Below are 11,655 nucleotides of genomic sequence, written 5' to 3'. Positions count from 1 at the left end.
CGTTCATGACCGGCCAATATTTACAATTCTGACCACTGTCCCTTTATGAGGCCATAACTCTGGAACGCTTCCATGGATCCCGGTGATTCTGACATTGTTTTCTCGTGACATATTGTACTTCATGTCAGTGGTAAAATTTCATTCATATAACTTGTATTTATTTGTGAAAAAAACGGAAATTTGGCGAAAATTTTGAAAATTTCACAATTTTCCAACTTTGAATTTTTATGCCCTTAAATCACAGAGACACAGCACACAAAAAACTTACTAAGTAACATTTCCCACGTGTTTACTTTACATCAGCACAATTTGGGAGCAGCAAATTTTTTTTTGTTAGGAAGTTATAAGGGTTAAAAGTTGACCAGCGATTTCTCCTTTTTACAACACCATTTTATTTTTACGGACCACATCACATTTGAAGCCACTTTGAGGGGTCTATATGATAGAAAATACCCAAAAGTGACACCATTCTAAAAACTGCACCCCTCACGGTGCTCAAAACCACATTCAAGAAGTTTATTAACCCTTCAAGTGCTTCACAGGAAGTTTTGGAATGTTCAAAAAAATGAACATTTACATTTTTTCACAAAAAAATTACTTCAAATCCAATTTATTTTTTTTTACCAACGGTAAGACGAGAAACTGGACCCCAAAATGTGTTGTGCAATTTGTCCTGAGTACGGTGATACCTCATATGTGGGGGGGAACCACTGTTTTGGCGCATGGCAGAGCTCGGAAGGGAAGGAGCGCCGTTTTAGGCCATGTGCACACGGTGCGGATTCTGCTGCGGATCCGCAGCGTTTCTGGTCCTGTTGGTCCGCAGCAGATTTAGCTGCGTTGTACAGTACCATTGCTTTCAATGGTAAACTGGAAACCGCTGTGCACATGCTGCGGATTTTTCCGCGCGGTTTTGCTGCAGTTTACAATCCGCAGCATGTCAATTCTTTTCATCCATTATGAGGTGTAAAACCGCAGATAAACCACAGGACTTTAATCCTGTAGATTTATCTGCAGTTTTCACTACAAAATCCACAGAGGCAAAAAACTCCGTGTGCACATAGTCTTACTTTTCAATGCAAAGTTGGCTGGAATAGAGATCGGACGCCATGTCACGTTTGGAGAGCCCCTAATGTGCCTAAACAGTGGAAACCCCCACAAGTGACCCCATTTTGGAAACTAGACCCCTTACGGAACTTATCTAGATGTGGGGTGAGCACTCTGAACCCCCAAGTGCTTCACACACATTTATAACGTAGAGCCATAAAAATGTAAAAATCATTTTTTCCACAAAAATGATCTTTTCGACCCCAATTTTTTATTTTCCCAAGGGTAACAGAAGAATTTGGGCCACAAGAATTATTGTGCAATGTGTCCTGAGTACGCTGATACCCCATATGTGGGGGTAAACCACTGTTTGGGCGCATGGCAGAGCTAAGAAGGGAAGCAGCGCCAGATTTTACTGTTATGGTTTGCAGGTGCCATGACTCACTGGGAGAGCCCATGAGGTGCCAAAACAGCAGAACCCCCCATAAGTGACCCCATTTTATGACTTACACCTCTCAGTGAATTCATCTAGGGGTGCAGTGATCATATTGACACCATGGGTATGTCACAGAATTTTATACCATTGGACAGCCATGCGAAGAGACTCAGGAGGAACGGAGCGCTATTTGCCTATTCAAGTGAATGGCTCTGTGCACATGTCAGTGTGTTCCACAGACCATGTGTCCATGGGCAAAACATGCTGACATGTCCGTTTTTCAATGTCGTCGCTGGCCACAAAACATCCATCACACGTGCATACGCATAACACACATGGATGTCATCCATGCGACACGCATCGGCGCCGGGGAAGAAGCATTACAGCAAGTGCTGTTCCCCGGCGCCGGGTGCTGATTATAGCTCTCATCAGTCTCCCCTTCTTGTGCTGATCGCCCGCAGAGCAGGGGAGAATGACAAGATCAGCATCCGGCGCCGGGGAACAGTGCTTACTGTAACGCTTCTTCCCTGGCGCCCGTCCATGTGGTACTGATGCTGCACACGCATGCCACACGTGTGCCGTAAGTATTACACACATGGACACTGACATCTCCGGTACCGGAAATATCAGGAAGTGTGAAAGAGGCGTTATAGCGGGTTTTTATGTTTGGCAGCTGTCACACACTAAAAGACGCTTTTTATTGCAAAAAAATAATTTTTGCATCACCACATTTCGAGAGCTATGATTGTTCCATGTTTTGGCCCACAGAGTCATGTGGGGTCTTGTTTTTTGCGGGACCATTTTTTGGCACATGACGTTTTTTGAGAGACAGAATGAGCAAAAGCCAGCAATTCATGAATTTCTTTTTTTTGGGGGGGGGGGGGGGGGCGTTTACACCGTTCCACGTGTGGTAAAATTGATAAAGCAGTTTTATTCTTTGGGTCAGTGCGATTACAGCAATACCTCATTTATATCATTTTTTGTGTTTTGGTGCTTTTATACAATAAAAACTTTTATATAAAAAATTATTATTTTTGCATTGCTTTATTCTGAGAGCTATCACTTTTATTTTTCAGGTGATGGAGCTATATGGCGGCTTATTTTTTTTTGTGGGACAAGATGACGTTTTCAGCGGTACCATGTTTATTTATATCCGTCTTTTTGATCGCGTGTTATTACACTTTGTTTGGCAGTATGATGATAAAGCATTGTTTTTTGCTTATTTTTTTACTGGGTTCACTAAAGGGGTTAACTAGTGAGACAGTTTTATAGGAGAGGTCATTACAGACACAGCGATACCAAATATGTGTACTTTTATTGTTTAGATTTTTTTAATTCAAATATTTATTTAGTGATAGAATATTGATTTTTTTTATTTTTTAAATATTTTTACAATTATAGAATATAGATTTTTTAAAAATATTTTTACAGTTATTTAAACTTTTTTTTTTACTTCATTCTATCTCTTACATGTTGTCCCACCATGGGACAATCATTTTTTGCAGGCTGATCGCTTAGACTATAGCATGCAGATGAAGATCTGCATGCTATAGAAGCTGTCAGCGCTGCACTTTCTGCACACTGACCTGAGAGACTTCCTGATCATGCACTGCGCATGACAGGAAGTTTCTCAGCTCTGGTACCCGGGTGTTGTCGGATTGCCATAGCAGCGATCGTCACGCCGCGGGGGTCTCCGATCCAAAGGCAGAGGGGCTGTCAGCCCTCTGCTTGCTCCCAGGATGCTGTGATCGCATTCGATCACAGTATTCCGGGGGATAAAGTGCCGGGAGCGGTCTGTGACCAGTGGTGTGGGGGGGCCCACCAGCCCAGGGAAAATTGCCCCATTATAATCCGCCACCATAGTGCCACGCCCCCATGTATCAACCCTTTCCTCCCCCTCCTAGACCCACCGGCCACCGCAGCGCCAGCCCCTCACTGATAAATCCCTGCTCTGTGCGCACACGACCTGTGATGAGGTCACAGGAGGGGAGGAGTCAGGGGTTTCAGTAGAGGCCCCTGATCATGTGACCCCCTGACTCCTCCCCTCCTGTGACTTCATCACAGGTCCTGTGCACACAGCCATCATTGTATTGTATGCGGGACTCTGCTGTGCTGGTTGTCATGGTGCTGGATGAGGAAAGTATGTGTGGGGTCAGGAGGGGTTTACAGGATGGATGTAGCTGCGTGTGTGTGCGAGGTGTACGGAGCAGACCCGCGAATGTGCGAGGTGTACGGAGCGGAGCCGTGTGTGTACGAGGTGTATGGAGCGGAGCCGTGTGTGTACGAGGTGTATGGAGCGGAGCCGTGTGTGTACGAAGTGTACGGAGCGGAGCCGTGTGTGTACGAAGTGTACGGAGCGGAGCCGTGTGTGTACGAGGTGTACGGAGCGGAGCCGTGTGTGTACGAGGTGTACGGAGCGGAGCCGTGTGTGTACGAAGTGTACGGAGCGGAGCCGTGTGTGTACGAAGTGTACGGAGCGGAGCCGTGTGTGTACGAAGTGTACGGAGCGGAGCCGTGTGTGTACGAAGTGTACGGAGCGAAGCCGTGTGTGTACGAAGTGTACGGAGCGGAGCCGTGTGTGTACGAAGTGTACGGAGCGGAGCCGTGTGTGTACGAAGTGTACGGAGCGGAGCCGTGTGTGTACGAGGTGTACGGAGCGGAGCCGTGTGTGTACGAGGTGTGCGGAGCGGAGCCGCGCGCGATGTATGGAGCAGAGCTGCGCACGCGAGAGGTGTACGGAGGGGAGCCGCGCGTGTACGAGGCGTACAGAGCTGAGCCCTGTGTTTACAGAGCTGAGCTGCACGTGTGCAAGGTGTACGGAGCGGAGCCGCGTGTGTGTACGAGGTGTACGGAGCGGAGCCGCATGTGTGTACGAGGTGTACGGAGCGGAGCCGTGTGTGTGTACGAGGTGTACGGAGCGAAGCCGCATGTGTACCAGGTGTACGGAGAGGAGCCGCGTGTGTACGAGGTGTACGGAACGGATCCCTGTGTGTACAAAGTGTACAGACCTGAGCCATGTGTTTACGGAGCGGAGCCATGTGTGTATGAGGTGTATGGAGCAAAGCCGCATGTGTACAAGGTTTACAGAGCAGAGCCATGTGTGTACAAGGTGTACAGAGTGTGGCCGTGTGTGTATAAGGTGTACGGAGCAGAGCCGCATGTGCACGAGGTTTATGATGTGTGTACTGAATGGAGCTGTGTGTGCGAGGTGTACGGAGCGAAGCCGTGTGTACGAGGCATACAAAGCGGAACAGTGTGTGAATGAGGTGTGCGGAGCCATGTGTGTACAAGGTGTATGATGGGGAGCATTCATACCTCCCAACCGTACCAGATTTTGAGAGTCTGCCCCACTGCCCCGACCTGGAGCTTACTTTTCCCGTGGACACAGGAGTATATGGCGGAGCCCCAAGGAGCACTTGAAAACTCGCACATGACATTCTATCGGAAGTGACGTGATGGAAAATGACCAGAGGAGATTGTGACGGAACCATGGAGGCTCTTCAGGGAATGCTTCAGATCATCACCATGTCCTCCTTTGAGAGCGCGGACAGCGGGATCGCCTTGGACTCGGGGATGTCGGCCATGTGAGTGGATCATGATATGTCCTGCACCAGGAGGCTCAGGTGGGCACTACAATGTGAGCTGGTATAGTATCTTTATAGAATCTTTCTTTCCCCTCTTTCCTTGTCTTTTTCTTTCTTTCTTGCTCTGTTCTTTCACTTTCTGTTCTTTCTTTCCCCTCTCTTTCTCCCTCTCTGTTCTTTCTTTCTTTTTTTCTCTCGTTATTCTTTCTTTCACCTTTCTCTTTCTTTCTTTCTCTCTTTGTTCCTTCTTTCCCCTCTTTCTCTCTCCCTTGCTGTTCTTTCTTTCCCCTCTTTCTTTCTCTTTCTTTTTTTCTCTCTGTTCTTTTTTTCTATCCCCTTTCTTTCTCTGTTCTTTTTTCCTTTCTCTCTGTTCTTTTTTTGTTTCTCTCTGTTCTTTCTTTCTCTTCCTCAGTACCAGTCAATGTGCCCACAGTACCAGCCACTGTGCCCTCAGTACCAGTCAGTGTGATCAGCAGTGCTAAATGGGTGTGGTTTCGGCGTGGACATGGGTGTGACTAGTTGTGAAATGCGTGTGGTCGGGCGGCCGGTAGCCAATCATCATAGTGGAAGGCATCTGTTTCCATCAACTTTGTTATATGTGGGCAGTGGGCACCTCTAGTAAGGTGGGCACAAGATGGCGGGTTCTTGTCACCTGTGCCTCACACAAGTTACTATGAGATGTAAATGACCAGAGGAGATTGTGACGGAACCATGGAGGCTCTTCAGGGAATGCTTCAGATCATCACCATGTCCTCCTTTGAGAGCGCGGACAGCGGGATCGCCTTGGACTCGGGGATGTCGGCCATGTGAGTGGATCATGATATGTCCTGCACCAGGAGGCTCAGGTGGGCACTACAATGTGAGCTGGTATAGTATCTTTATAGAATCTTTCTTTCCCCTCTTTCCTTGTCTTTTTCTTTCTTTCTTTCTCTGTTCTTTCTTTCTTTCACTTTCTGTTCTTTCTTTCCCCTCTCTTTCTCCCTCTCTGTTCTTTCTTTCCCCTTTCTTTCTTTCTCTCGTTATTCTTTCTTTCACCTTTCTCTTTCTTTCTCTTTGTTCCTTCTTTCCCCTTTCTTTCTCTCTCCCTCGCTGTTCTTTCTTTCCCCTCTTTCTTTCTCTTTCTTTTTTTCTCTCTGTTCTTTTTTTCTATCCCCTCTTTCTTTCTCTGTTCTTTTTTCCTTTCTCTCTGTTCTTTTTTTGTTTCTCTGTTCTTTCTTTCTCTCTTTTCCTCAGTACCAGTCAATGTGCCCACAGTACCAGCCACTGTGCCCTCAGTACCAGTCAGTGTGATCAGCAGTGCTAAATGGGTGTGGTTGGGGCGTGGACATGGGTGTGACTAGTTGTGAAATGGGTGTGGTCGGGCGGCCGGTAGCCAATCATCATAGTGGAAGGCATCTGTTTCCATCAACTTTGTTATATGTGGGCACCTCTAGTAAGGTGGGCACGAGATGGCGGGTTCTTGTCACCTGTGCCTCACACAAGTTACTATGAGATGTATTTTATTCCTGCTATATTTCTTGGCATACTGAAATGTTTTGACCAGTTGGAAGTTGTACAACCTGAGGATTGTGCATGTGTGCACTGCCCGCATGTAGTAATATGTGTCTGTGTGTATATATATATATACTTACTCCGACCCCTATATAAACCCTGCCCCTCCAACCGCCGTCCACTTTCCCATGCTCCTGTTCCAATCCTGGGGTCTTTTTTGGTCCCCCTTGGTCCTCCACATGCTGAACATCTGGGACATGACTAACATTGCGCAATGTGCGCTTGTTCGTCGCCAGATGCAGCGTCGTGTTCAGTGTGTGAGGAGACGGCGACTTGTCTGTGGCGTTAACCCCTCTGCTGCCATGCTGGACACAGCCTGTGACGAGGAGCGTCTCTTCCTGTGTATCCGGCCACAGGCTGCACATCGGAGGCTGCTTCTTCTATCTGGGGAAGTTCATGAAGCAGAAGCCTCTGTGTGACTCATGTGAAGTAACTTGTCTGGCAGGTCATGGGTCCAGGTCAGCAGGTGATTGCAGGCTATTAGCTGGTTTCGATGTTAGGTACAGGTGAGTCAGGACTAGATGTTGGGTGGAAGCCTTCCACTATTTGTAAGACCTCGTACACACGCTGAGTATTTGATGAGTTTTTACCTCAGTATTTATAAGGCCTCGTGCACACGCTGAGTATTTGGTGAGTTTTTCACTCAGTATTTGTAAGGCCTCATGGACACACTGAGCATTTGGGGTTTTTTACCTCAGTATTTGTGAGGCCTCGTGCACACGTTGCGTATTTGCAGAGTTTTTTTACCTCAGTATTTAACCCCTTCCCGCCACGTATGCGTCATGAAAACTAGTGACTTCCCGACCCCGTCACATGACCGGAGGGCCTATGGAGTCTGAACAGCCCGGGGCTCTGGCTACCCTTAATCCACCCCTGTGCATCAGCATTGCTGTGTGTAGCAGAGATCACAGTCTTCTATGAAAGCCAGCCATAAGCCGGTGCTCACAGTAGGATCGTAATGGCAGGTGCAGAGGTCTTCTGCCGACCCCCGGCTGTCACGACAATCCAATTGCGCCCCACGATCACGTGTCGGGTGCATTGATGGTCAAGATGCAATGACGCACTTCTGGCTGGCACGTGTTAAATCCCACCGTTAGTAATGGACAGCGAGATGTAACCAGATAACAGCCACGGGCAGAGCACCACTACACTCAAGGCTGTTAAAGGCACATGGTGACTGATTAAATCTGCCATCATGTGCGGGGAAAAGTTGTGGGTCGGTGTGCAAGCCCGCATCAAAGACAGGCACAAACTTTGACGTAAATGTACGTCAAAGGTCATGAAGGGGTAAATGATCCAGCAGCTCTCAGGAGATTAATTTTCTCCCTATATCTGAATGTTCAATAAGGCGGACAGGGAACATTATATTGCTATTAAAGGGCAGATTATTCTTCTAGCACCATTACGTCCATGACACCTTACATGTTAAAAGAGTGTAAAAAAAAAAAAGTACAATAATCATGAATACAAGTCATCGACTGGTACAGGAGGAGAGATAGGACCCTGCCCGTGAGGGATCACTGTTTACAAGGGATGTGTGAGGCTACAATAGGGAGGGTAGAGCTGTTTGTGCAGCAGTATGATGGAACAAGGGTTACTGCAGGTTGTCTGAAGAGGTGAGTCTTTAGGTTTCTTATGAAGGTTCCCATGGTGGGTGAGAATAGATGTTGGGAGACTAACTCACAGCTGTATGGAGGAGACAGGTTGTGGATGGCTTTGTATGCCATGATTGTGGTTTTGAACTGGAGTCTCTGGTCAATCAATGAGGAGCCAGTGAAGGGATTGACAGGGAGAAGAGGTGGGGGAATAGGTGTATTAGTCGGGCAGCAGAGTTTAGGATAGTATTGAGGGATGCAAGTGTGTTAGAAGGGAGGTCACACAGCAGGAGATTGTAGTCTTTGAGATGGGAGATGATGGGGGCATGCACTATTGTTTTTGCAGATTCCTGAACCAAGAATGCATGAATCCAGGAAATATTTTTGAGTTGGAATTGGCAAGAAGTGGAAAGGGCTTGGATATGTTGTTTGAAAGAGAGATGAGAGTCAAGGATAACCCCAAGGCAGCGAGCAAGTGAGATTAGGGAGAGTGAACAGGCGTTGACTTTGATGGCCAGGTCGGTTGGGAGGCGGGTTGAGAGAGATGGGGGAAAGGTGACAAATTCTATTTTGTTCATGTTAAGTTTTAGAAATTTAGCTAAGAAGAAAGATGAAATAGACAGATGTTGGGATTCTGGTAAGCAAGAAGGTGACATCAGGTCCAAAGAGGTAGATCTGTGTGTCATCAGCATAGAGGTGATACTGAAAACCAAAGGTGTAGATTGAGAAGAGCAGGGGTCCTAGAACTGAACCTTTGGGGACATCTATAGATAGGGGGTGATGAGGTGGTGTGCAAGAGGGAGACAATGTCCGGTCTGTTAGGTATGACAAGATCCAAGATAGGGCCAAGTCTGTGATGCCAAGAGATGAGCGAATCTGTAGTAAGGGGGAGTGGTCCACTGTGTCGAAGGCAGAGGACAGGTCTAGGAGGAGGACAGTCGTGTCCCTTGGCTTAGGCAGTTAGTAGGTCATTGGTGACCTTAGTCAGGGCAGTTTCAGTGGAGTGATGCAGCTGGAAGCCAGATTATAAGTGGTCAAAGAGGGAGCAGGAAGAGAGGTGGGAGGACAGTTCAAGATGGACGTGTTGTTCCAGTAGTTTTGAGGCATAGGGGAGAAGTGATATGAGTCGATAGCTAGATACAGAGGATGGGTCAAGGGTGGGCGTGATCAAGGTACATATAAAGCATAAGGGGGAAGACCCCAGTTGTTAGTGAGAGGTTGAAGAGGTGGGATGAAGACTGGTGAGGTTTAGTATGAGGTGGGACAGGATCAGTCAAGTGCACAGGTGGCGAGATGTGATCTGGAGAGTAGAGAGGAAAGTTGGTCTTCTATAATGGCAGAGACACTGGTTTTGGAGGAGGAGGGCTGAGTTATGAGGAAGGGCTGTAGGCCTGAGCTTTCTCAGATGTTAATTTTCTGCTTGAAGAATTAAGCAAAGTCTGCAGCTGATATGAGAGGAGAGAGAGGGGGTGCTGGGGGATGGAAGAGACAACTGAAACTACTGAATAGCTGATTAGGGTTGCGAGACAGGGAGGATATAAGATATGAGAAGCAGATTTGTTTTGCTGCAGTGAGTGTGGACTTGAAGGTGGCGTTTTCCAAGGAGACAGGTCCCCATTAACTATACAAAAGGAGTCTACTGAGAACAAATGCCAGGAAGATCCCTTCCACTAATATATTCAGTAAATCTACATCTACAGAGAAAACAGCATCCTGAGTGAGAAACTCCACAACTGCTTTGCAGCGTGACCAGGAGCTGAGCAGATTGATATATAGAAGATTCAGGGAAACCCGTGACTTAATCATTTACACTTTGCGGCCCAGCTCCATACACATATGACTTGCACAGTACATGTACGGCAGATAGTAAAATATACCCAGCTCATGATGAATTGAACCCTTTAAGTCTTTCAACTTGTGGTTTTTGCTGACTTTGTTGCACTAGATTCATCAAAATGGCACATGAGACTCGAGTTTTGAGCATAACCTCAAGCTGTCTTTTTCCTAACTGGTTCTGCGAGTGCTTAAATGGGAAAAGTTGCAGCCAAATAACTGATATATTCACTCCAGGGAGGACTAGAAGAGTAGAATTGTGCCAAATTTTGCAACTTTTTTTTTTTTAAATAGTCGCATTTAATGAATCTGTTTAATTCATCTGGAAAGTCACACTGACATAAAAATCAGAAACCGCTTGGAGGAAAAAAAAAAAGTACAAATAGTTTGATTAATTTGTCACGTCCAAAATGCAATGATGAATCGTGCCTAAAGCGTTCAACACCTATAAAACAAATGTGTGAGATATGACTGGCAGATAAAATTTTTGATTTTTTCTTTATTTTCAGACATTTCTCCACTCAGCACGTAGATGTATTAAAATTGCAGAATCATCTGAAGATGGAGGCGCAGATTCTAGATTTGCTTTGGTCGTGTTAGTAAAAAAAATAAGTGCATAGCAAGGTCATTGCGCTTTAGTTCATTACGTCCACATAGGACGAAGCAGATCCGGTAACTGATGTCCGGATTATTTGGGCTTCTTGTCCTTACTCAGCCGATCGGCGAATTCTACCAGAGTCCTTGTGGGGCGGCCGGACATGCCCTTGCGCAGATAAGGGACCTCATCCTTGTTGGACATGACTCCGGCTATATCCAGGTGAGCCCAGTGCGGGGACGTGACAAACTCCTTCAAGAAAGCCGCGGCCGTACACGCACCCCCAGATCTGCGAGAAGAAAACCTTTCATTAGTTTCTGTGGAGCAAGATACATTACCTCATGTATACTACTGATGTGGAAATTGTAGGTTTATTTTTTAATAAAATCCACATAAAAAGGAAAAAAAAAACCCCAATAATAATAATATTCCCATGATAGAAATTGATGACATATCCTGTAGGGGTGCACCCATGTGGTTAGGATCTCACCAATCATTTCTATAGGAATTCCAACAGATGAGCAAATCTGGATCTCCGTTTTGGTGATGGATGGAGGTCTCAGAGGCGGGGGTCGCTCTATGAGATACTTTAGAAACCTACTACAACCACCATATTTACATCCATTACCTGCTGTACTTCCCGACATTATTAAGGTCTGCGAGGGCCGACTCAGTCACTTGTTTAGTGTAATGATCAAAGAGAGGCATTCTCCATACACGATCCCCAGTCACAACGCTGGCCTGGAAGGAACATGAAACATCAGCAGTAAATTCAGCAATGTGGAGGACATCCCACAGGTCTAGAATACATACTTGGTGCCTTCCCACAAAAGGTGCAGGTGTACGGAGTTCTCTCAGGAGCTGAGCCGCCCCCATACAGAACAGATGCTGGCAGTGTTACACAGCTGGCAACTGCCTCTAGTAGCAACAACTGGAGCTAGCTCAGATCGCTGTATGACAGCTGAAATAGTGCTGAATGGGAAGGTGCTGATGGTTTCGTTGGCAGCCAGACACCTT

General features: G+C 46.6%; 1 pseudogene; it reads right to left on the bottom strand.

The window, feature by feature from the left end:
• Positions 1-10,522: 10,522 nt before the first annotated feature.
• LOC141088383 (cytosol aminopeptidase-like) overlaps positions 10,523-11,655 on the bottom strand; it is a 37,211-nt pseudogene continuing 36,078 nt past the window's right edge.

The sequence above is a fragment of the Dendrobates tinctorius genome, unplaced genomic scaffold, assembly GCF_039654945.1.
Source record: "Dendrobates tinctorius isolate UK_male_01 unplaced genomic scaffold, ASM3965494v1 ptg000039l, whole genome shotgun sequence".
In the NCBI taxonomy this organism is placed as follows: domain Eukaryota; kingdom Metazoa; phylum Chordata; class Amphibia; order Anura; family Dendrobatidae; genus Dendrobates; species Dendrobates tinctorius.
Note: the sequence above shows the minus strand (reverse complement) of the source record. Positions and strands in the feature narration are given on the sequence as shown.